We start from the raw sequence: 27159 nt of genomic DNA, 5'->3' as shown, positions 1-27159 counted from the left end.
CGAAACAATCTCAGCATAATCGATTACAAAGTATAATATTATGTACAATGCATTCAACACACTATCACTAGATGCATTACAGTACCTGCATAGGTACTTCTCAGTAATATTTTATTATTAAACTAGCGGACGCCCGCGACTTCGTCCGCGTGAAACTCTGCTACAACCCTACCCAACACCCACTCTACAGCTTCTCTACTATACAGGGGATGAGTAGGGACTCAACCCTACCTCTAACCTAGTCCTACCCTACCCCTACCAAATAAAAAATTGAGTTTCTTCTCCCGTTTTCCCAACATTTCCCTTCACTGCTCTCATACTGCTGTGGTCCTTTTGATCATAGCGTGATGAAAAGTATACTATAATCTACCCAGGAGTATATTACTAAGTAAGTAATTGTACTAAGTTTCGTTAAAATCCGTCGAGTAGTTTTTGTTTCTATAACGAACATACAGACAGACAGACAAAAAAATCGAAAAAAATATTTTTTGCCTCAGTATCGATTACATAATTGAGAAAATTCTCTGGTATGCAAATCGTATGTAGTCTGGTATGAAATAAAATCCCCATTTTCCCACGGGAACGGGAACTACGTGAGTGAAACCGCAAAGCGTTTGCTAGTAATAAAATAAACTCGTAGATATAGATAGTGAGGCAATTAGCCAGCACTTAAATACGTAGTTTGAACATAAATAAGCATTATTTATTTGCATGAGTGCATAAATATAAGATTGCTACAATATTATATTTTACCCATAACATTTCAAGGACGTAGTATTGGCAATTTCTTTGCCAAGTATATATTATTTCAGATAGACAGGCCCTGACCTATATACGAAGGGTCGGTTTCACCAGATATCGCCAAACGTGAAATTGATTATGCTACGCCGTTTACGAGTAGGCAGTACTTACCTGCCAATTTTGATATTGTCAAAGATAACGTTTTATCTAAATTTAGATTAGTTCGTTCGCGCCACTACACGGACAAGGTAATATAAATTTTCTTAAATAGTTCTAGTATCGTATAGTATCTGTAATAATATTATATAGAGGTAAAGTTGTAGAGGGTAATCTGTGGACCTACTGAACCGATTACATTGTAGACAAATTCTTTGGCGAATATTAACATGACACATGTCGAAAGATTCATCGTTAACAACCCATGTTCGTCTCACTGTTGAGAACAAGTCTCTTCTCAGAATGAGAGAGGTTATCACAATGCGGATTGGTAGACATCAAATAGGTAAAGAATTAAGAAAATTCTCAGGTATGCAGGTTTTCTTCACGATGTTTTTCTTTCACCGTTTGAGACATGTGATATTTAAATACTTAAAATGCACATGGCTGAACAATGAACATGCCCCGGACTGGATTCCAATCTACGCTTTCCGAATCGAAAGCAGAAGTTATATCCACTGGGTTATCACAACTCATAAAGAATGGCAAAAGATTTTGAGGAAAGGTCAGGTAAACGCAGTTATCACAAAAGATGTCAAACTTTTTTGTAGGGGTTCACGAATAATTTAAAGTGAAAAGGAACGTTTTATGTTTTTTATAAATAAATTATAGTAGAGATATTCCAAAGTTCGCTCCCAACAGACGCTAGGGAAAGTTTCAGTAATGAATAAAATATTGCCAGGAGCTCGAAATAACATCTTGGAGCAAGGTCGGGTCACTCCTATACATAAGATAGATATAAAACTTCTCTTTTATGCGCCCAAAGCAGGATTACCTACCTAGTTCGCTAAACGTTACGAGTTTTTCCACTCGAGATGAATTTTATATTAGGCATGGCTAGTATATGTACTCGTCAAAGATTTTATACTGTTAGATATGTCACTAACGCATCGAAACTGAGCCGAACAAAAGTGGCTAATTGTCTTAATTTCATTTAGTGGCGAAATAACGAGTAAACAACGAAAGTTATTTAAACAAATACCTTACCTTACCTTATCAGCCGGTAGACATCCACTGCTGGACATAGGCCTCTTGCATGGACCACCAAGCACAACGATCTCGAGCCGCCAGCATCCAGCGGCTCCCTGCAACCCGCTTGATATCCTCAGTCCACCTAGTGGGGGGTCGTCATTCCAGCACCTTGGGACCCCAGCGTCCATCGGCTCTTCGAACTATGTGACCTGCCCATTGCCACTTCACGACTCGCTGAGCTGTGTCAGTGACTTTGGTTCCTCATTCCTGATTCAATCACGCAGAGAAACTCCAAGTATAGCTCCTAATAAGGCACATAGTCAGCGACCAAGTCTCGGATTTAAGCAAATAATGCTTAAATATTGTCTACAATGTTGAGTTGTGTATTCAGGAAGTGTTGAAAATATATAATGTAAGTAAACACAAAATTGTGCATGCACTAAATTTGGATCACTTTGCGGTAATGTGGAGGCACGTAACATATCTATAGTATAAAATATCGTTAGTGCTCGTACGTATTTCTTGTATAAAGTCCCCTGAGCGTAATATTTGGTCCACTTTTAAATTACGTGGGGTTCCGAACTAAAAATAACTAGGTAGGTAGGCTTTTCGGCCTATATTTAAGTAGATACTCGAGACTATCTAGATTCTAGTTAAATAAAATTCCCTCTATTTAAATTTATCTATTGTCTGTGGTGCAAAAAAAATGTCCCTGGGCCCAGTCACTAGTTATTTTGTTTTAATTATACACTTTATTTGTACACCACAAAACAAGAAAGAAACAAATGAAAATATAATAGGAAGTAGGATACAAAAAATTTTAATAAAAAAAATTCAACCGACTTCCAAGTCAAAAAATAACTTTAACTAAAAAGCAAAAAATAACATCCTACCTATGTGCTACCTTCTGATCAGTTTGAAGGCGGTGCCAAGCCAGTGATGTTTTGATTAAACACGTTTTAACTACAAAATTTATGTGGTTCTTTCAGAAACAGCTTTAATTAAAACACGACACTGGTTTGGCACCGCCTTCAAACTGATCAGAAGGTAGCACATAGGTAGGATGTTATTTTTTGCTTTTTAGTTAAAGTTATTTTTTGACTTGGAAGTCGGTTGAATTTTTTTTATTAAAATTTTTATTTTTATATTTTTAGTGTTAGCACACCTACTGCGTGTGTACAGTCACAACCTATCTAAGTGGAAAGTTCTTATCAATACAAAATTATCAAGTCCAAACACAAGGTAGCTACTGTGAGCCGTCGAGGAGTTCTCTTCACTGTGCTTCGTCTTCATCACCAGACCCTTAATACAGTCACAATCCATCTAGGTGGGAAGTTCTTATCAATACAAATTAATCAAGTCCAAACACAAGGTATCTACTGTGAACCGTCGAGGAGTTCTCTCCACTGCCCCTCGTCTTCATCACCAGACCCTTAATACAGTCACAATCCATCTAGGTGGAAAGTTCTCATCAATATAAATTTATCAAGTCCAAACACGAGGTAGCTACTGTGAACCGTCGAGGAGTTCTCTTCACTGTCCCTCGTCTTCATCACCAGACCCTTAATACAGTCACAACCCATATAGGTGGAAAGTACTCATCAATACAAATTAATCAAGCCCAAACAAAAGGTGACTGCTGTAAATCGTTGACGAGTTCCATCGTCTGTGTTTCGGCTCCATCATCAGACCAACTCCAAACCTTCATAAAATTGTAGTGGTTTAAAATATCTTATGGAAACACTAACGAACGCACTAGCCGTCTCTACAACTTTCGAAAGTTCCCCTCAATTTCTCCAGGATGCCATCATCAGATCCTGACATGAAAAAAATGGGACCACCCTGGAAGTAAACCCTTCAAAACAAAAAAAGAATTTTCAAAATCGGTCCATAATTGACGAAATTATCGCTGGACATACATAAAAAAAAAAAACATACATACAGCCGAACGTAGAACCTCCTCCTTTTTGGAAGTCGGTTAAAAAAAAAAAAAAAAAAACATACATACAGCCGAACGTAGAACCTCCTCCTTTTTGGAAGTCGGTTAAAAAGGCAGGCCGCTTCATGGCGATCACTGCCAGGTAACCATAGATAAGTTTATAAAAATATAAGAGTGAAATATTGCGTGTGATGTGTAAAAATATCAACATTAATTATTATATACATACTTAATAAATAATTACACTAATACACACATAAATATATCACAACTAAAATAGATAAAATAAACTAGTAACTACACATTTTAAGTCAACTCAATAAATATAAACAAAAGCAGTACAAGTAATTTTTTGCCTTCTCGTGGCGAAAAATTCCAGTAATCTTACTTCGCATCGTAAAAAAGGACTCTTCATCCGAACAATCTGAACAGATTAATTACTGGTTTAAAGAGTCCTAAGAAGCTGTTACATGACGGTAGGTATATATTTCGGCTAAAACTTAAAAAATCCGGCCAAGTGCTTGTCGGGTCACGCGCAATGTAGGGTTCCGTAGATTAAAAATATGCAACGATAACATCTTGCTAATTTAGAGCTTTCTAGTAGTAATAGTTTTTGCGTTACACCGCGGACAGAGGGACGGACGGATAGACAGACGGACATGGCGAAACTATAAGGGTTCCTTGTGGACTACGGAACCGTAAAAACCATTGTTATTATCATAATTAACTTCGACGTGTGCTGGACACGAGAAGGAAGGAAACTCTTAGGTATATTGTAAGCTCAGGCAACTAATGGATAAAAAAATTACTTTGCAAATTATTATCGCCATGTTTGCAAAATTGTTTCTTACGTTTACTTCATCAATCATGCGGTAAAGTTTTATGGACTCACTCATTTATGTTGTTAGCATCGTATAAATAACATGAGTAATGCTGAAAATTCTTAAAATAATAAAAGAATGTGATGAGTGATTGACACATCAACATCGAGTTTCAACCTTCAAAACAAACTTAGCTAAAATTATAAATGCGGAATTTTGATCGCGTGAGATCGATGATTGAATAGATGGTTTGTTATATAGAAGAACAGATGGATTTTTAGTGTCTACTACTAAAAACTGAATAACAGCTATACTTAATATATATCTACACTTATATAAAACTGTAAAAGGTCCAATTCCGTACATTGAAGATATTTTGAAAATTTTAGTTGGAGGACATTATATAATCGATACTTAAGAAAAAAAAAATATTTTCTTTATTTTCTCTCTGTCCATCTTTTCTGTTGACCGGACATCACGCTGAAGCTACTGAATAATGAAACTTGCTTGCTCGAAGATTCTTAATTTGAGATCATAATAGGAATACATTTTGTCACGAAAATAAAACCAGAAGGGGTGGAATAGGGGTTGAAAGCTTACATCGATTTTGTCGCGGCCTCCGCTAGTAATTAATAACTCTCTAATAGTTAAATCAGTAAAGGTTATTATTTTTTGGTACTTAACGCTTTTACGTAACCTTATTATAAAATATGTATTTTGAGTTAAGAAAAACACAGATACCTTTACTCGTGGGTCTGGTGCTCTTTTCCAAGAAATATTTACTGTTCGCGCTCGCGCTCTGTGTTGGTGTCATTCAAAATTCTCTGTCTAACTGACATTACATGTATTATGGGTCTGTGAAGTTGTGAAGTGTTAATCTGTGCCCGCGCGATTCTATCTTGTCATCTTCGGTGCACGCGTCGTAATTCATTGTAATTTTTTTTTTTTTCTTTACAAGTTCGCGCTTGACTACAATCTCACCTGATGGTAAGTGATTGATGATGCAGTCTAAGACGGAAGCGGGCTAACTTTTTAGGAGGAGGATGAAAATCCACACCCCTTTCGGTTTCTACATGGCATCGTACCGGAACGCTAAATCGCTTGGCGGCACGTCTTTGCCGGTAGGGTGGTAACTAGCCACGGCCGAAGCCAGCCAGCCAGACCTGGACAAATTAAGAAAATCTCAATCTGCCCAGCCGGGGATCGAATCCAGGACCTCCGTCTTATAAATCCACCGCGCATACCACTGCGCCACGGAGGCCGTCTGCCTTTACTTATCATAAATGCAAAAGAAATTACAACTGCTGCAAAAATCGAAGTTGCTTTTATTAATCAACGCTGTCATTCTCTTACTTACAACTTAAATTCATACATGTTATTAATGTAGAGTATATAACATGAGTAACACAAAGAACATTTCTCTATTTGTACTAGTTTTTCCGCTGACTAGTTTCACCTAGTTGGCATGCGGGGTTGGCAGCCCCCCAGGCCTCAGTCGCCCACGTCGAAGCCCCCCGTATATTTGTGTGGCGTCACCTGCTCGCTGCTATAACGGTGATGCATGCGTACACTTGGCTCCTAGTCGCGGTGTTGCAATACTAATGACTGTCACAGTGCTAATTAAACTTTCTCTCGGAAGTTCACACTCTATAATTAGCGCGTAACAGGAATTGAATCAGAAATGTCACAACATCATATGAGTAAGAAATGCTTTGAATTCTTGAGTAAGTGTGTGTTTATTTATTACTAGTTACGGATCACGTAAGATCACGGCGTATAAATAAAATAGATTAATAATCTCCCAATAATTTACTGAAACTGGGGCCATGCTAAACTAAAGTTAGGGCCCAAAAGTCTACATGGAGCGAGTCAGCATAAGAACATCAGTCATTACAGATTTTCTCTTGTTTATTGAGTTGTCTGGGTAGTAGGTACCCAATATACAGTGGCAGATCCAGGATTTTAGTTTGGGGGCTTTGACTTTGGTTGTGGGGGTAATGAAGGTAGGTTTCATTATACAAAATATATGACAGCCAAACCGTTCTGACTGCCCGTCAATGTCATACAAATGCACGAATTTCTTAGTATAAGTGAAGAAAAAAAAATTACGGTGTTGGCAGTATCGTAATTTGTTGTTTGTTTGAGGATCCTTTGCTAGATTGCAGCGCTGGTTTCTAATAAACAGAAGATATCCTGTAGTACTCATGTACTCGTATGCTGACGTCCAAAGTTGTCAACGTTATGGCACTTGAAAAATTCATCACGTATTAAGGACTCGATTAAAAAAAAAAATATAACGTGTCGCAAACGGTGAAGGAAAAACATCGTGACGAAACCTGCATAGCAGAGAAATTTCTGAATTCTCTGCGTGTCTGAAGTCTGCCAATTCGCATTGGGCCAGCGTGGTGGACTGTTCGCCAAACCCAACCCATTCTGAGAGGAGACACGAGCTCAGCAGTGAGCCGAATATGGGTTGCTAATGATGATACGGGGCCCATCTATTGCAATTTCTGCGAATTTTTCATCCAAGTAAGAGACCACCTGTAATTAAAAGATCTATGCTGATACTCCATCGTGTCGATTTTTGGGCCTAATTGAGATTTATACATTCTTGGCCTCTTGTACTTTAGGGCCTATCCATTTGACTCCTAAATGGACGACCGGTCGTCCTTTTAGGAGTCAAATGGATCCGTGTCCGTTACGTGACATGTAAAAAAATATAAGGTAAAGAAAGGGCAATAGGCGAGCACAGTATCATGCTCCGCGCGATAGAGGAATATAAAGATTTTTTATTTATATGGCTCACAACGGTAGATTAAAACCGCATTCCCTGACTGTCGGCTTCCTCAACGCAGACGGGCTTACCGATAAAATATTCGCGGGCCGCGAATGGTTTATGAATTAAACTATTTTATGGACTATTTTTGAAGGTGACCTAATGTTATAAAATAAAATGAAACGAAAATCTTTCCGTTGGGCCTGTCACTGTGGCGGTAGGTACCCGAGCGCCTGGCTGCCTGCCAGATTCTTGTGAACCTTACTTCCGAAAACTATTTTTCACGCGTCGAATAAATTGAGAATTCTGATCTTTGATTGATCAATGTCATTTTGTCTTACTGTTAGTAGGAATTTACAATGTAGGTGCGTGGGTTACCTATGTTACGCCATTATAAAATTCTTTAGTTTTGCCAACTTCGATTTTGTTTCCTTAAGATTACTACAAATTCAAAATTCATTTATTTCAAGTAGGCTTAGTTTACAAGCACTTTTGAAACGTCAAACGTTTGACTATTTGTAAAAACTCTATCACGGATTCGAAAGTCTTATTTTAGACCAGTCAAATTAAACCAAAAAATAAGTGTATAGCTACATAAAGTCCCACCAAGCTGAAAATCAGTAAGATTGTTTAAAATATGATTAAAATAAAATTTGAAAGTTCTGAAAGTTGAATAAAAAATTTTCCTTATAGGGGAAATATGGGGAACTTTTAAATTTTTATTTTTAATTATATTTTAAACAATCTTACTGATTTTCAGCTTGGTGGGAATTTATGTACCTTCGAATGTCTAAAATGACCGGACTACTTACCGTGTTCCTATAGGTCTTCCTAATCATTAATATAATATATATTTTTTTAATTCCTCTCTAGTTTTGTTAATTAATATTATAGATATTTATACAAAAATCTTTTGTGTTGTTGTATAATTTAGGAGATATTATTTAATATTTATAGATTTGCGTTGATTCTTTTAAAATTGTTTTGTCATGAAATGAAACCTTCATTGATTTGTTGACAGAACCCCTTGGCCCTAGACGACGGATGTAAGTTGATATGTATATATATAAATAGAGTAAGATGTAAGCATTTCTCTTTACACATTGTAAAAGTGGCAAGATACTTATTACTATTATAATAATCTTCTTATAGCAATAGTATATTATAAGTAGATTAGGAAGTATTAACGTAATTTGCCTTGGATAGGGTAATAACACCTGAGGTTAGCACGTAGTACCTACTTAAGTAAGTCAAAGGCGCACTTAACAGTTGGAAATAATTAATTAAAGCTAATAATTCCATAAGCAAAACCATAATAATTAACACCGTTTGTTAAAAGATTTTTTAAGTTTCGATATCAAGTTTAACAAAAACATCACGTTTTTAATTTATTTTAATTAACAGTTTTGATAGTTCGTTTAATTAATAAGTTATTAATTAAAGAACTACGTTGATGAGGTACAGTGTACAGTCACGTGGACTACCTAATATTATATTAATATAATGCAATGAAAAGATGCTTGGAGGCCGTTGGATCAGCTTCCACCTTCACACAGGAAGTAAAACTATAAGAAATGTAAACAGTAATTGTTATCAATTGTAAATTATAATACTGTATGACTTTTTCAAAAGAGCAACTGTTGAGTTTCTTGCCGGTATCTTCTCAGCAGAACCTGCCTTCCGAACTGATGGTAGAATCTTTACAAATAGTCAACTGACGTGTCAAAAGTGCTTGTAAACTGAGCCTACTTGAAAAAAATGATTTTTGATTTGATTGATTTGTATATATAAAAAATGTGTACCTATTATATGAAAAAAATTAAATCTATAAAGTACTAGCGGACGCCCGCGACTTCGTCCGCCCTTAGACCTCCTTAATCCGACCCTCTTGCAAAATCCGTTTATAGCGGACCTCTACTATCTATAAACTATATATCTGCCAAATTTAGATATGAATAAAATGAAATGTATATATAAAGAATATGTAGGTACCTATTATATAAATATAACCTCGGGTGGTACATAATAGAAAGCATTTGACATCATTACTACCAGTATCATCATTTGCACTCTCATAACGAGGTCACAGGTAATTGCGAAGCGCGCAAATTGGTCGGTTTTGTTTATACAAAAGATGTATTCTTGAATGAGATAAAATTATTTCACCTCTAAAATTTATTAGACAAGAGTGAATTTATAATACTTACGTTATGATCAAGCGAGCTGTTTTAACGTCTTCATGAGATAGAAACGATGAAACAAAAGATAAATCTTTTGGGTAAATGTGTGTATTGGGTAGGTACATTTACCCAAATGATTTGATATTATAATGGTAGAATGATTGATGATTATATTAATTATTGTATTAAATAATGAATGACTGTTGTATTAGCATTTCATTTCATTCATAATCTATATAATAGGTAGGTATATACAATATGTATATAGAAAGGTTTGTACATTGACATAATTATTATCATGATTATATAATGAGTTATTTATTTTGCTATCATCCGCGAAAAGTCGACGAACCCATGCGACAACGTCACCCAGGTCCGACAAAATACTCTCTACGTTCGTTTCACGCCGAAACCGGAGCATCCTCAGGAGATGTTGACTCTACAATGTGCAATTGCAAAGTGTCGTTTTCGACCTTTGCTTCGTCTTGTATAGACCAAAATTATATAATCATGATGAACTTCCGCAAAGTAACGCTGATTCTATCCAATATAATTATTATCAACGCTTCTATACCTACTATTAGGTTGAGACATAAATTAACATATGTCTTGCTCTCAATTATATCAATTAATAAATATAGTAAGCCCTGAGACTAAAGGAAATGAAAGTTTAGATAAAATCTTATAAAATATAAGTATAAGGATAATACTTATAATACCTAGTAGGGATAACAGCGCCAGCGTATTGGGTACCTTGACCATGGCTGAAAAATTATACTACAGCCTTTTTTGATGAGTACTGTTAACCAACAAACAAGGTAGAAAACGCATGCATTATGTACGGTTTGTTTATAAAATGTGATATAAAATATGATAACCTAAGCTTATTAATCAAATTTATTTTCATTAATTTAAGAACAACTTAATTATAATTATTATTAGGTGTGAAATTGGCTAGTGATTTATACCCTCATTTTTAATTGGTTTGTCGGTAAACAGTACTCATCAAGAAAGACTGTAGTATAGATGAATTGTATTTCATAAAAATACTTTATCCACATGTAGTACATGTATAATATTATAAACGCGAATGTTTGTATGGATATATGTTTGTTACTCTTTAACGCCGCTACTACTGAAGCGATTTGGCTGAAATTTGGAACGGAAATAGATTTTATTCTGGATTTATACATAGGCTTTTTATCCCGAAAAAATCTAAGGATTCCCGAGATTTCCGAAAACCTGATGATTTTTTGGTTTGGTTTAGCCACTGAGCCGAATCACCTGAAAGTTAAAGTAAATATAAATCATGGTTTCCGCGGGATTTGTGAAAAACTGAATTCCACGCGGACGAAGTCGCGAGCGGCAGCTGGTGTATTATAAATTTAATATTCTGTTAATACTTGGTTTTAATTTAGTTATTAATATGTATTGGTTGTTGGCATATAGTATGTATAAGATACGTATAGAATACATATAACTGTATAGAAAATGATTTTCTAAAAGCTTTTCACCAGCCTACCCACGCGTTGCTCGACTTGAAGTTGAACTTAAGTTACCTTTGACGTCACTTTGTAGAGTTTTCGAGCACGTGTCCATTAGTATTGAGGCGCCGAGACGAGAGCTGTGGTTGTACTGCTTAGGGATGGCTTTAATAGATCATTAAGGATGCCTTTTGACTGGAGTTAGATTTTAATGTTGTCATGCTAAGGACGTCCTTGTGAAATTAAACGTATCAATAATAATTGTTTATTAGTGTTTTTAAGATACAACAATCACTCTTATGCCAAATAGAGGCAGTGCTAAACTCAAGACCCGTGTGTGTTAAGCGATGATCCTTCCGATCCGTTGCCATTGACACCAGCACATTATCTCATCGGAGAACCCTTTACCTCTCTTCCAGAATACGATTTTTCTAACAATAACACCAATCGGCTTGTTCGTTAGCAAGTGCTTTAACAAAGTGTACAGCATTTTTGGAAACGCTGGAGTGTAGAATACTTATAGCAGCCACGTGTAGCCATGTGGCACAGCGATAGTCTACAAACGTCAACGCTTCGAAAATTAAAAAATATGGGAATGACAGATCTGATCGATAACTTGATCACGTGACACGTCGATAACGGATATCATTTCTGCACATTGTTTAAATGTTCGAAGCGTTTGCGATCGTAGAAAGAGAATCGACGTGCCACATATCTACATGACATGTTACTAAACAATTTTATAGTGGAACGCTTGTCCCTTGAAGATGCTTATTCAAGAATCCCAGTTGGTGACTGGCCTCAGATTCCGGAGGGCGTAGGTTTGAATCCGGTCCGGGGCATGCACCTCCAACTTTTCAGTTGTGTGCATTTTTAAGATATTAAATATCACGTGACTCAAACGGTGAAGGAAAACTATCGTGAGGAAACCTGCTTAACAGAGAATTTTCTTAATTCTCAACGTGTGTGAAGTCTGCCAACCCGCATTGGGCCAGCGTGGTAGACTATTAGCCCCTCTCATTCTGAGAGGAGACTCGTGCTCAGCAGTGAATCGGATATGGGTTGATAATGAATGAGGGATAATTATTTGGTTCACGAAGACCTTGGTTTGATGATCGAAATTCTTAGCAAATATTCTCAGTCTAGAGTTTGGAAGTCTGGGGTTTGAGCACTCTAAGCCGTCATTGGTGAGATATAAAATCCCACCATCCCGCACGTGCACTTGTTTGAAGTGGGTTCTTCTAGTGAAGCTTCTAGTAGGTCCTCATTATAGGTTGATAGTGATGACCCCTCAATGAAGCCCAAATGTATTCTACGTTTTTTTTTCATTCTTTACAAATTAGCCTTTGACTACAATCTCACCTGATGGTAAGTGATGATTTAATATTGGTTGAAATCGGGCTAACTTGTTAGGAGGAGGATGAAATCCACACCCCTTTCGGTTTTTGTCAAAGCCTCCCACCAGCTGGACCTGGACCAATTTAGAAAACCTCAATCGGTCCAGCCGGGGATCGAACCCAGGACCTCCGTCTTGTAAGTCCACTGCGCATACCACTGCGTCATGGAGGCCGTCAAAATACGTCAGTGAAAGAGCTAAGTTGTTCATTAGCTCATTTAGCGAACGTCCCGCATGTGCCCAATTATGATGTGTACAGTACAGTGAACAACATTAAATATTTAATAGTTAAATTGAGTTAGTATAGTACGTGAGGCGTGAGGCGTGGTTACGGCGATAAATCCTCATTAACGACTGGCATCCGTCGGATCGTGCGGCTCACTCGGGAGCGCTGTTTATACGTTGTGATTATAACACGAAAACATACATGTTCATTACCTATGACTATTTAGTATTTACTGTCTACTCGCTCGTGTGGCTACCAAGAAGTTCGCATTACCAGAGGACTGGCTGCTTTATATGCCAGCATTCAAATATGGAACGAAGTCTGTGGTCCGCACATGCGTTGATATGCCATGATACTTGATCAGCAGTACTATTCTGTAACTCGCAATTGTGCGAGTTTCGAATTTACATATCTCTTTCTCATTCTGCAGTATTTCGTTAGACAAAGAGAGACAGAGGTGAATTCGAGCACCAGCGAGTTTACACAACATCGTTGCAGAATAGTTCCTCAATACCCAGTACCACATTTTCCATAAAACACCCACGCATTCTACAATCTCACCTGATGGAGGAGTAGGATGATAATCCACACCCTTGTCGGTTTCTACACGACATCGTACCAGAACGCTAAATCGCTTGTCGGTTCGTTTTTGCCGGTAGGGTGGTAACTAGTCTGAAGACTCCCGCCAGCCAGACCTGAACCAATTAAGAACTGGGTCAATCGGCCCAGCCGGGAATCAAACCCAGGACCTCCATCTTGGGATCCACAGCGCATACCACTGCGCCACGGAGGCCGTCAAAAACTCGCTTACCCTGCCCCTCCTCCAAAAACTACAGTTGAATTTTAAATTCTCTCAATGTCTCTACGTCTAGTAAGGTAAGTAGGTAGGTTGATGATGGGAAACTTTCTTGGTGTAGATACCTAACTACTATCCTTACTTGAAGAATATCCTTTTTTTTTTAAAAGAAGAATATTTACCATATTTTTTTAATATGATCAATATTTCCATTCCCCTCCAACTAGTCGGAAAAGACAGTATTAGGTGTGGGTACGACAATAGACCAACGGGGCGGGAATCGAACCACCACCCCTCGATGATGAGTCCGACCGCTCTTACCGTAGAGCTATTGAGCTTTGATTTGAGCTATTCATCAACAACTAGCTGACGCCGCGCATAGGAATACGGGGAAAGCCTTCCTCGATAAATGGGCTATCTAACACTGAAAGAATTTTTCAAATCGGACCAGTAGTTCCTGAGAATAGCGCGTTCAAGTAAACAAACAAACAAAGTCTTCAGCTTTATAATATTAGTATACATATACTGGTATTTATAGGTTAATGTACTCAAAACCAAAAAGTAATGTAATCTCTTACGAAATTTTTAAATTTACCCAAAGTCAAACAATGTGTTCTTCCTTTACTTTGTATTAAGGAAATTGTGCTAATTGTGTGTATATGTGATAAATACAGAAATATCCGACGAAGCTATAAATAATTTTGTAAAGTCAGGCTTTTCGCAATGCGCATCTCATTCTGTTTGTATAACAAGTTGTACTGCATACAGTGGATCGGTATGTATTGATCTGGTAACTCATGTTTGGTATTTATTTTTGAATGTGAAGGGATAGCAGCAATTATTAATGACCTCTTGATCGTACCTACCCGTTTATCGAACGTATCAACCCCTTAGCCAAGTGGCACGTCGATTCTCTTTCTACCATCGCTAACGCTTATAAAACTAGAAAGATGTATGGGAATGACATTTGCTATAGACAGGTCACATGATCAAGATCTGTCACTTATTCTTTCCAAATAAAATCTTATATCGTCCCATTTGTCCTTCGTCTCCAGCATTACGCTGCTTAGATTTCCAACTTCTATTTCGATCCCAACTTGACGTATTACTTCTTCTCTCACAATATCCTACAGTCGGTCAGCTTACTATAAAAATATGACACACATCAGCACATCACTGGTAGACTGGCGCCAGCGTCGATCGCGTTTGGCGCGTCCGGATTTATAGACCAAACATTAAAATTTTATAATTATTCCCAACGTTTTTGTTGAATAAACATTCCTTCAAATATACAACCTTGATCTTTGGAGCAAATATATTATTGTCAAGGTTCGAGATATTTTAACGGCTACTCAAAATGAATGTAAATAAAGACATAACATGAAACTAAAATAAATGCGAGTGTTAAGGTTATGGGGATTACGAGTATATCTGTACTTAACTATAATATTTAAAGTAGATATTTTGAGATACTTTTGGTAATTGTATTGAGTTAGTAAGAAGTCAATGGTAGCTTTAAGTTTATACTTTGTCGCTTTGTCATTCGTTCGCACTGAGCGAATTTGGCTGGACACGCGGTCGCGAGTCTCGATAAACAATTATTTACGCAACCCACTAATTCGTCATCATCATCATCATTATCAGCCGATGGACATCCACTGCTGGACATAGGCCTCTTGTATGGACTTCCAAGCATAACGATCTCGAGCCGCCAGCATCCAGCGGTTTCCTGCAATCTGCTTGATGTCCTCGGTCCAACTACTCGACCAACACTGCGCTTTCCGGTGCGGGGTCGCCATTCTAGCACCTTAAGACCCCAACGTATACGTTACCCACTAATTATAGAGGTTCAAATTCAAAATTTCCGTATGACTATTTTTTGTTATGCCAACGTATAAGGATTATTATTATAAGCTTGGGGTCAGCGAAATGACCTGTTTTATTGGATTAGGTAGGTGAGAAAACATTCCGTTAAGGTTAGCAGTTATGGAGCAAGTGAAATCGACGTCAAAACAAATATTTTAGATCGTCATTTTGTGGGTATGACGCAAATCTTACATCAAAATATTTTTCTGATGATTACTTATTCAAATAAATAAATCAAAACTACCCAACAATTAAGCATAGATATTTTTATTTAATTATGTCATTAGAAACATAACAGTTATTTAGGTAGACATGCGCCAAATAGTTTGGTTTGTGTTTACTGAAATGAATATATTATACGAGGTTCTGCATCTGGTAAATTTCCGCATATTATATTTGAATTTCCGGGAAATGCGTAAATCAAACAAAGTAGTTATGTATATTAACTATCTAGTATGCAACATTATTACGACTAAAAGCATTAGTATTCGCATTTAAATTTAATGTTATCGTAATATTTAAAAAAAAACATATATGTATCTTGCAGCGGCGAAGAGTTGATGCAAGCCTATTCCCGCCGGGTTACCTTTAAAATCCAAACATATTCATTGGTGTACTGTATCAAGATTTATGAGAAACTGAAGTTTGTATCAAGCTATATGAATTTTCTTTTCTTTGGGACGACTTACCTTCATCTAAATCCCATTCCTCCATTGGTATCTTGTCAGATTATCTCAGGACTATTGGACCGATATCGATACAATCTTTCGTGCCTTCGTGGTAGGTATGTGTTCGATTTTACTCAAAGATTTTAAATATAATAGGTAGGTAGACCCGTTTTATTTATGCATAGAGCCGTAGATCGTAGATCGTATTTATATCGATTTATATTTATTATTATACGATTATATACGATTTACATCGATGCATACAGCTACATGATTTACCTACCTACGGTAATTAGGCCCAGTCGATGGCGTTTCGTTGATTGTCTTTTGTTTTTTTAAACGACTTAATTCACCTTGTGACACACCACAACCCATTATAAAACTAAAAATCGTAAAGGTAATTTTTGGACGGGATCATATGTTTTCTGTGACGAGATATGATAATTATGTAGGTACATAAGTTGAGTGTGTAATAAATTGCACATCCGTAAAAATCCGTAATCCGTATATTAAAGTTACACATTTCTTGTAAATATTTAGTCTTTATTTATTGAGTAGTTTTATTATATTTATTGTGTATACTCGCCTATAGGATTACATATCGGTGGTACTTATAACATGTTCTTGAATATATGTTATCTCACCGTGAGAATTAAAACAGTAAATTTTGACATACATTATTCAGTAGGTAACAGAAACAAACTCATTTGTATGGCAGGGAACTACGCGATATTATGAAATTTCATTCCAATGCCCAGCAAGCGGCAAGGTAAATTATAACCTACTTACTTTTCAAAGTTAGTCCAAACAGCGGCACTGGGGCGCTCTGAATGAGTTATTTGGCTTTATTGTAACAACTCTGACTGCTAACTATTTATACACCTGAAACAAAGTTATTGCGGCGCGTTGTTTAAATCATTCAACTACTGCTTTATTAATATGAAAAATATAATTTTAGATCTCTCTTAACAGCGGCTGTACAGTCTCATTTTCATTTGTTAAGTATCGTTAGAAGTTTATCAGATATTTATTTATTCCTCTTGATGTGAGAGACATCTTATTTCATCATCTTCTATATAATCAATGACTATAATGTCATAGGTACAGACCTTCACAATCATAGAAGAGGTAAATTTGAGATTGGATCTTTTAGCAAACTCAGAAGTAATTACAAAAATAAGAAAACAACAATGTCGAACAAAGGTTATGATTCACAACATTTGTCAGGACAAGTTAACTAACAAATTAAACTGTAACCAAAATAAGACCCTAGAATAGCAGAGAATGACCTTGAGTGAAGTCACGCACTTGTGAACGTTGTGTGTAGAGTTAAAGGGTCCTTTGACTGTTAACAAACACTCCCCTTTTCCACTCAAGTCACTCTCCCGCCTATCCCAAGTAACTCATAAAGAATTACACAACAAGAGATGCGGTCGGCTCGAACGCCACGAGCACACTGAAGACGTCCGTACCGCAAATCGTTGCAACGCGACGATAACAGATCATCATATTTATCATCATCATCGATATCATCATCATCATCATCATCAAGATCAGCCTCCTTCATACGGGTTCGTAATTATTTTCTCAGGGTAGGCAGTGCATATTTGCATCTATGAAGTGCGTGCAATTGGTGCAAAGCTCATGATGCGTAGCCGCCTACGCTAACCACTGGACTAACGAGGTAATTATGCAGAATTTTATTAAAGTTTCCTTTAGCTGAATCAAATCAGACCTGTAGCCGAGTTACACATCAATTCACTTTCTACGAACTCTAACGCTTCATAAACAAAAAAATATAGGACCAAAATATCCAATTGGCAGGTTGATCACGTGACTTTTCGATAACTGATGACATACATTTTTTTAGTTATTATTTTCTTAAATAATTGATGCTACAGCTCCAAATTAACATTCTACACATTACCAAAAAAATATCATTATTTATATTTTAGTAGGTATAAGTAAATTTTGTATGTCTCACACTCCCGATTTCGTAGCTGGATCGGCTGCTTGCCAATGTATCGTAAAATGGTAGAATGGCTCGTAAATTCGACCATTATTGATAGCCATTAAATTAGACACTTTATAGGTCGCGCGTAGTAAAAACAGCGTCTGCCGTGTACACTGCCTTTGACACGTTCATTATTTCCTTACAAAAAGACAACAGTAGGTATATTTGACTACTAATCCATAGCCCATAATCCTGTGAATTCTTAAAAAAAAGTATATTTGCCATAGCTTTTTTTTAAATATGACCAATATTCCCATTCCCCTCCATCTAGTCGGGAAAGACTGTATTAGGAGTGGGTACGACAATAGTCCAACGGGCGGGGATCAAACCACCATCCCTCGATGATAAGTCCGACCGCTCTTACCGTTGAGCTCTTGAGGCTTAAAGGAGTTATAACCAGATCTTCTTGATTTTTTGCTTTGCTTTGAAAAGCTGCTAACCATGATCACCTCTGAGAAGAATGGGATAACAGAGAACGGGGATCACATACAAAGCGTATTTTTTTTTATATTTTCAGCGACCACTCAGAGGCATCATCCTTAAATGCCTGTATTTTTAACCGACTTCTTCAATTTTCAAGCCTAGGCGTATTTTTTACTATCTTTAAGATATTATAGAATTAAACCTATCGTAAGTGTTATTCAGATTAATTGATTATGAAACACGGCTAAAACTCTTAGACTTCACAATCCAAACTGTTTGGATCGGGCCGCATTGCAAGAACGAGCTCATGACTAAAGACCCCGTATGGATTCGAAACTAGTCGGGCTTACTCCGACGTACCACGTGAGTATTAGCCGTGTTTCATAATCAATTAATAACTATACGATACACGCATACATTTTAAGCACTTTCTTGCAAATAAAATGTTATTCATTCATACATCTAAAACACATTCCTAATACGACATCCTACATTTTTTGTTTATCTGTCTGTATCTTCACTTCAGTTAAAACGACTTAACCAAACTTAATGATTTTTTAAAGATTTAAATGAAAATTTCATAGAGACACAACAAAAAACACGTTTTAATTTATTTCTTACAATTCCGCTATTTTATTACCCACGTATTTAATACATTAAGAAGGTAAATCATTATGCGCGTGGTTTCATAATCTAAGAATGCAAATAATAGAGATACCTAAGAAGTTAATTTGCGGTTGCTTCACCATTAAAATTACTTTATATTACCGGACGACATAAAACTAATATAGATTTATTGCTCAAAATGTATTTATTATGACAACAAATATCACAGAAGACATACCTACGTAGCAATTTTGGTTTTGAAAATGTAGTTAAAGTTTTAAATAGTGACCATCATCATCATTTCGTCATCAACCCATATTCGGCTCACTGCTGAGCTCGAGTCTCCTCTCAGAATGAGAGGGGTTAGGCCAATAGTCCACCACGCTGGCCCAATGCGGATTGGCAGACTTCACACACGCAGAGAATTAAGATAATTCTCTGGTATGCAGGTTTCCTCACGATGTTTTCCTTCACCGATTGAGACACGTGATATTTAATTTCTTAAAATGCACACAACTGAAAAGTTGGAGGTGCATGCCCCGGATCGGATTCGAACCCACACCCTCCGGAATCGGAGGCAGAGGTCATATCCACTGGGCTATCACGGCTCCAATTTACCTCTATCTTTCTCTTTCTATAGTATCATATTAGACAAAGGGAGAAAGAAGTAAATTCGAGACTCGCACATGCGAGATATACAACCATCGTTACAGAATGGCCCTCCTGATTCGTGCCTTTACGTGCTCTATTACTATTGGCCTTAACCTTCTCATTCTGAGAAAAGACTCGTGCTTAACAGTGAGTTGAATATGGGTTGTTAATGGTGATGATGATTATGTACTAATGAAGTAGTTACTATATTATATTTATCGTTATTGTACGATACAACGAGGTATGTCGACTGTTAAGAAATCTTTCAAACTTACTTATATATTTTGTACTCGTGTATCTCTTGAAGGCTTTTTACAGCCGTAATGGGAATTTACGAATGTTCCTTTCAATTTTAATTCATATTTAATACCTACCTATACTAGGGCTGGAGAACATTTATTCATTAATCAATATTTATAGGTACTAGGGCTGGAGAACAATTTATTTATTAATCAATATTTAATAATCGACTAAAGCTTTCTCAATGTCTAGATATGTCAAACTTACCTCAAACTGAAACCTACCACCATTCTGCAATGAAATACTACAGTAGGCGTAATAACGTCTCACTGTATTCAAAGGTCAAATTCAATTTACGTTTACTCTTAAGGTGCTGACAGACTTGAACATTAACTTGTAACAGAACATCAAGCATTCGCCGTTTTTACATTTGTCAAACTGAACAACGAGCCGAGACAGGCGTAGAGCCAAATATTGCTACGAACATCTTGACAATTCAAGAATCTGAACGCTATCGCTCGCTAAAATGCTCGACAGAACGCTCTATAGAATGCTCGCTAAAATTTTCTCGTATTTTTAATCGACTTCAAAAAAAAGTTTCTCAATTCTACCCGTATGTTTTTTATGTTTGTTACCTCATAACTTCATCATTTCTTAACCGATTTTGAAAATTCTTTGTTTTATTTGAAAGAGTAAACTTGCAGATTAATCCCATTCAATTTTCATGAAAATCGGTCCAGTAATTTTGTGTTAAATGAAAATAACGAAATTTTCTGTACTGTGGCGCTATCGTTCACTGTGCTAGAACACACTAAAACAGAAAAATAAAATATTTGTAACAAAAAAGTTCAACCGACTCCGAAATTACAAAAAAATCTAATAAGCGAAAAATAACATCGTATGTGCTACCTTCTGATCACTTTGAAGGAGGTGCCAACATAGTGATGCATTAACTTAAGCCGATTAAATAATAAAGTTTTAGGATTGAAAGACAGTTCTTTCCTGTTTCTTTCAGAACGGCTTTTATAAAGTACATACGATGTAATTTTTCGTTTTTTTTATTTATTTATTTGTAACTAACAGCGTTTAACAAAATATGTACAAAAAATATAAAATAAACAATAATAAGGCCACATACAGTTACAAAGAAAGTAACAATATAAAGTAGATATAACAAGTAAAAATAATTTTTAAAAGAAACGATAGTGAATAAAAAAAATATTATTAAGTTAATCACAATAAGAAAAATAATACACAATTTATTTAAAAATATTTTTGTGATTTTGAAGTCCTTTGTTAAAAAGATTTTATCCTGTAAAGTAACAATCGCACGAATGCTCATTACAAGTGAATGCTCAAGTCTATCAGCACCATTAAAACAACCCGCAACGGATGAGTGTCGATAAATATTTTTAAACACGTCACAAAGCTTTTAAAAGCTTCACTAACACTGATGTTGTGTGATGAGTTTTGTTCGCGGTTTTATTGAGTATTAGTTTGATTGAACTCTGAAACTCAATCGGCTAAACTCCTACTCGTAAGTCGTAATATAAGTCCATTGACTAAAACGACTACCGGAACAATACCGGTTGATTAAACATTTCACATATTGGGAGCAAAGTAAAGCAAAAAGTATTTTGATTGCTTTTTAATAATAATAATAAATAATAACAAAATGTTTTATTTACCTGAGTACAACACAAACATACAATATGAAATTAAAAAAAAACGATGAAAAAATTTAACACATGATTAAAGTAAGACAAAAACTTACAAAATAGTGACTTGGGTAGTGGCTCTGCAGAGCTTTGCTCCCTGGCGTGCGGTCTCTTCTTATATCTAGATTACACTTATGTTTTTCGTTTAAACTCTCACTAAATTATTAACGCATCGCTTTTTCGTTGAAGCTTTAGCCCTCATTCGCACGTGAGTCTTTTTAACGGACGTTAAAAAAGCGTTCAAGTACAACAAATGCATTCTCAAGAATATGTTCACACAACAGCGTTTTTAAAACACGACGCTTTTTAAACGAGCTGTGTTGCATTTTTAATTTGAGGCGTTGGGAAATAGACCTTTATTCAACTTCATTTCGGATTTCCGCCCGCCAACGCATCGCTTTTTTAGCGCTCATGCGAATGAGACCTTATTCTTACCAAAATTCTAATGAAATTTTAATTTTTATATAAACCAAAACATCACGCCCGTTTTTTACGGTGCCTAGGCACTCGTAGGAATATACTAACTGTTCTCGTGAAATGGATTTTGCGTTTTAATTATAGCAACCGTGTACACAAAAGTTCTAGGCGACGGCGTACTGTGAACGAGATAACGATCATTCTAAAATATTGTATAAAATTTTTGATAACGAAATCTAGAAGGACTACGTAACGTGTTTTGTTTTTAATTGCAGGCACGCGATATTTTTACACTATTTTTTTATTATTCGAACCAAAAGTTGTATTAATACTTACGTTTTTAGAACATTAAAGATACAATTATCTATAACACTTTAAAAGGTTTAGTAATTTGCGCTACGTATACCTAAGTTATGTAAATGCTGGATAACGGTAGGTGTCTATAGATCCGCATCGTACGTTTCGGACGCATCGCATCAAACGGATCAAAGTGAAAGTCATACAAGTGCGTCCACTGATCCGCATCGTACGGTTTTTATCTTCCTTATATATAATTTTATGCGTCCGATACGTACGATGCTAACGGATATGTGCCTGCGTTAAGGGTTTGAAACATTGGATGCTAGTGGCTAGAGACCGTGAGTTATGGAAGTCCATGCAAGATGTCTATTTTCTACGTCCAGCAGTGGATGCCCCTCAGCTGTTAATGATGATGATGATGATGATGATGATGATGAAGTTATTTAAAAGGTGGAAAAGCAAACGCCCATCCTCGGCACTTGCTTACACCTGGCAATTTAATTATATCTAAAAAAATCTTGATAATTCTACTTTAATAATGAAATCATTACTTTATCAAAAAAGTTTGCTAGAACCTTCTACGACATTTTTTCATTAATTTGTCCACAACGGGGACATTCAAAGATCGTTGACCATACAGCCTGAGTTTTACGAAATTTTGAAGACTTATGATTAGTTTGTTTGTTCGTTTTCTTGTTAGTTATGCTTGTTGGTAACAGAAAAAAGTAATACAAAAAATACAGCTCGGTACAGTTTATTAAGATAATTTGTATTTGAAAGTTTAAATTTCACCGCCATTTCCACCCCACGAAATGTGATTATTCAAATAAGCTCAAGTGCGTTATTATTTATTCATGTTGGGTAGGCGTACTGTTCTATTTTATTAATTATTTTGTTTCTACCTTCAAAGAAATACACTTTCCTACAAAGTTCTCACTTCCATTTCCTCTTTGAAGTTGAAATTTCCAAAAATCTTAACATAATCTTATTTTATCTTGTGACAACGAGATTATCTTGAGAGAACGAAAACGTCAAAAACGCTGTCATCCTTTTTGTGACGTCGCAATGTCACTTGATGTACTAAACGTCAATTATTAACTATTTTTGTCAAACACTCCAGTTGGTAAAGGATTTGTTAACGTGACGTCATGAAACAGCTAAAATATGGACCATCATGGCGTTTTAGTTCGTATTGTCATATATATTTAAAAATTAAAATTTTCGCATCTAATTACGTTTCGAAAAAAGTAAGATGATTTTTTTTTCAATCTAGTAGAATGATAATGAACAATTGAAGACCATAAAAGTGCCAACTAGCCAATTATGTCCTTTTTAAGTCCCTAATACTATAATCCTATCCTACTAGTCCTACTAATATTAAAAAAGCAAAAGTTTGTATGGATGTTTGCATGTATGTTTGGATGTTTGTTACTCTTTAACACCGCTACTGCTAAAGCGATTTGGCTAAAATTTGGAACGGAAATGGATTTTACTCTGGATTAACACATAGGCTACTTTTTATCCCGAAAATAATCCATGATTTCCCGAGATGTGCGAAAACTGATGATTTTAATTATATGAATGTTTGTTACTCTTTTACGCCTCGACTACTTAACCGAATTTCAAACCAAATTTCAGCTAAATTTTGGTATTGAGATATATCATAGCATGGATTACCACGTAGGCTACTTTTTATATCGGAAAAATCCATGGTTCCCGAGAGATTTGTGAAAAACTAAATTCCACGCGGACGATGTTACAGGCGTCCGCTAGTTCTTTAATAAAATATTTTAGGTATAAGAATATAAACGATTACATTTTAAAAATAGAACACAAAGCGTCGTAAAACTTACTGTGCACTGCAGTTGCAAGCAAGCCGTGACCCTTCTGAGAGCATTATAAGTGATGTATCCAGCAGCCGTACCCAAAATATCGCTCCGTATATATTTGTGGAGCCGTGCGGCACATTCGCTCTAATGCCGGCCGGACAAATAGATAGGTCAATGTCTTGGACTAGATTGAGCACGCGCTCCGATTTCTTATTACTTTTATACGCGTGACGTAAGCGGGTACGGCGTAACTATCGTAACCCGTTACTGTAATCATTCTGTGATTAGAAAACCGGAACAGGGAACAGATTACTGAAAAAATATAGATTGACGCAGTTACGTAACTACAAGTGGGTATATTAGCGAGGTCCGTTGCAAATACATAAGATGGGGCCCCAGGAAAATGGACACGTATTTCTTTATTTTTTTTTTGTTAAAATTTATGAGTTCCGAGTACCTAGTTCGTAACTATCGTAACCCGTTACTGTAATCATTTTGTGATTAGAAAACCGGAACAAGGAGAGGAAACAGATTACTGAAAAAAATATAGATTGACGCAGTGACGTAACTACGAGTAGGTATATTAGCGAGGTCCGTTGCAAATTCAGAAGATGGGGCCCCAGGAAAATGGACACGTATTTCTTTTTATTATTTTTTTTGTTAAATTTTATGAGTTCCGAGTACCTAGGGCGTAACTATCGTAACCCGCTACTGTAATCATTTTGTGATTAGAAAACCGGAACAAGGAACAGATTACAGAAAAAAATATAGATTGACGCAGTGACGTAACTAGTTATACATACCACTTGCGAGGTCCGTTGCAAATTCATAAAATGGGGCCCCAGAAAAATGGGCACGTTGTATTTCTTTAATTTTTTTTTTTTATTTTATGAGCTGTGAGTACGTTTTTTAAGTTGGTTGACTATAATTCTTTGAATAGCAATTGCTACTTAGCAGTTATAGTTTTCCTTCAATTTTTATTATATGTCTTCTGTGATATTTTTCACGCAACTACCATAAACAGCCGTTTAGCTGGTAGAAAGGGGAACACTTGACTCAAAAATTTGCTCTTAAAACTTTAATATTTTACAAATCCCTATCATATTATCTTTTAAGACCTATTAAATAATACCCCACACTATGAGTTAAACGAGTAAAAAAAAAATCATCCGCATTTTACATGTAGGGGGGGGGGGGGGGTACTTACCCTAATAAGAAAAAATATTTTTCAAGATTTCATTTCAAGTCTTTGTTATATTTAATGAAATGAAAATAATATACATAATCATGTTAAATTACAGCTTTCTAGTAGTAAAAGTCTCTGCGCTTAACGGACAGACAGAGGGACATGGCGAAACTATAAGGGTTCCTGGTGGAGTACGGAACCCTAAAAACTCCACTTTGTTTTATGATGGCATAAACGTTTCAATGACTTTTTATACAAATACGAGTAGCTGGGGAGCCGAATTTTGGAATTTAGTCTAGCGCGTTAGATAAGCACAAGGGCCATCATTGGATAAGGATTTGTTTATATTTTAGAATAACAAAAGAAAAACAGAAATACTCATTCAAATAAGGGTAAGGTGGTAAGGGTAAGGTGTTTAGTTTACATTTCAAAAATCTGTCCCTCAAATATTCCCCAATACGTATAAAATGAAAAACGCATTAGGTATACGAGTATTAGCAACGAATTATTCGAAATGAATACTAAAATGGATTCGCATGCAGATGCAAATTAGCCTCGGTCAAGCATCCTCTTTTATTAACACGTAGGTTCCTATTTTATCCAAATAATATTACAATATATTGTTATAGGTCTTAGACAAAGCCAACGGGGTAATATTTCATTTTAATATTATTATTACAATATTTTAATTTATGACTTGGTCGCTAACTATGGGCCCCATAAGAAGGCTCAGAGTCACACAGCGATGGAACGAGCTACATAGCTCGCATCGCTGTGTGACTCTGAGCACTTATGACTTCTGCGGATCTCCTCATTTCTGAGTATCTCTGCGTGATCGAATCAGAAATGAGGAGATCCGTAGAAGAACTTAAAGCACCGACATAGCTCAACGAGTTACGAAGCTGCAATGACAATGGGCGGGGCACATAGTTCGAAGAGCATGCAGTTTAGAGGTCCCTACAAAAGGCCTATGTCCTGCAGTGGATGTCCATCGGCTGATATGATGATGATGATTTTAATTTAGAAAAAACTATTTAAAGAGCCTTATTAAATTCCCTTAATGAAGTCACCACATACATATAACGCAAAAGAACATCTGTGTACATATTGATATAACGTTATGACTGTTATTCGTACGTTAGTCACGCAATTCTATTTCGCTAGAGCCGTCAGATGACCGAATGAAATCGACATACGCGGGGGCTGACGAAAGAGTTAATATTAAACTTACTCGTATAATATGCGGTAGCCCTGTATCAAGGAGAGGACAAAAATACACCACATGACCTACGTCGTCGCCTCATGTTAAAACACTTATAGACGACAAGAAACAGTCGGTCCCTTGTCACCGTTTGCACCGTGTCGATGGCCTCAGACAAATACTTGAACGCAGCTGTTGTTAGAGTTGATTTATTATTTTTCCTGTAGTGCGTAAATCATGTTTTCTTGTGTTGGTCTACCAAATATTTGTTTGGGCTTTGAAAGGAAAAGTCAACTGACGAATGGGTTCATGACATTTACAATTTAATTTTCTCGATAAACTTTCTAAAGAATAATGGGTCCGTTGTGAAATAGCGTTCTGTTTGTGTTGAAGCCCGTGCAAACAAGTAACAATGAAATGGAACCCTTATATAAGTACCTTATAAGTTTAACTGGGAAACAAAGAAGTGGTAATACCTATTCAATCGTTGAGT

General features: G+C 36.3%; 1 protein-coding gene and 1 long non-coding RNA gene across 5 annotated transcripts in view; one reads left to right on the top strand and one right to left on the bottom strand.

Moving 5' to 3' along the window:
• The window catches only part of LOC112043147 (potassium voltage-gated channel protein Shab), an 81433-nt gene that overhangs the window by 11162 nt on the left and 43112 nt on the right, over positions 1-27159 (top strand). The window lies entirely within an intron of this gene.
• On the bottom strand, positions 15685-24450 carry LOC112043148 (uncharacterized). The gene is made up of 3 exons (XR_002886658.2): positions 24304-24450; positions 16871-16963; positions 15685-15999 (listed from the first exon to the last, which is right to left on the bottom strand). It is a non-coding gene; the product is annotated as an uncharacterized LOC112043148 (long non-coding RNA).

Source organism: Bicyclus anynana, chromosome 15 (assembly GCF_947172395.1).
Source record: "Bicyclus anynana chromosome 15, ilBicAnyn1.1, whole genome shotgun sequence".
NCBI lineage: Eukaryota > Metazoa > Arthropoda > Insecta > Lepidoptera > Nymphalidae > Bicyclus > Bicyclus anynana.
Note: the sequence above shows the minus strand (reverse complement) of the source record. Positions and strands in the feature narration are given on the sequence as shown.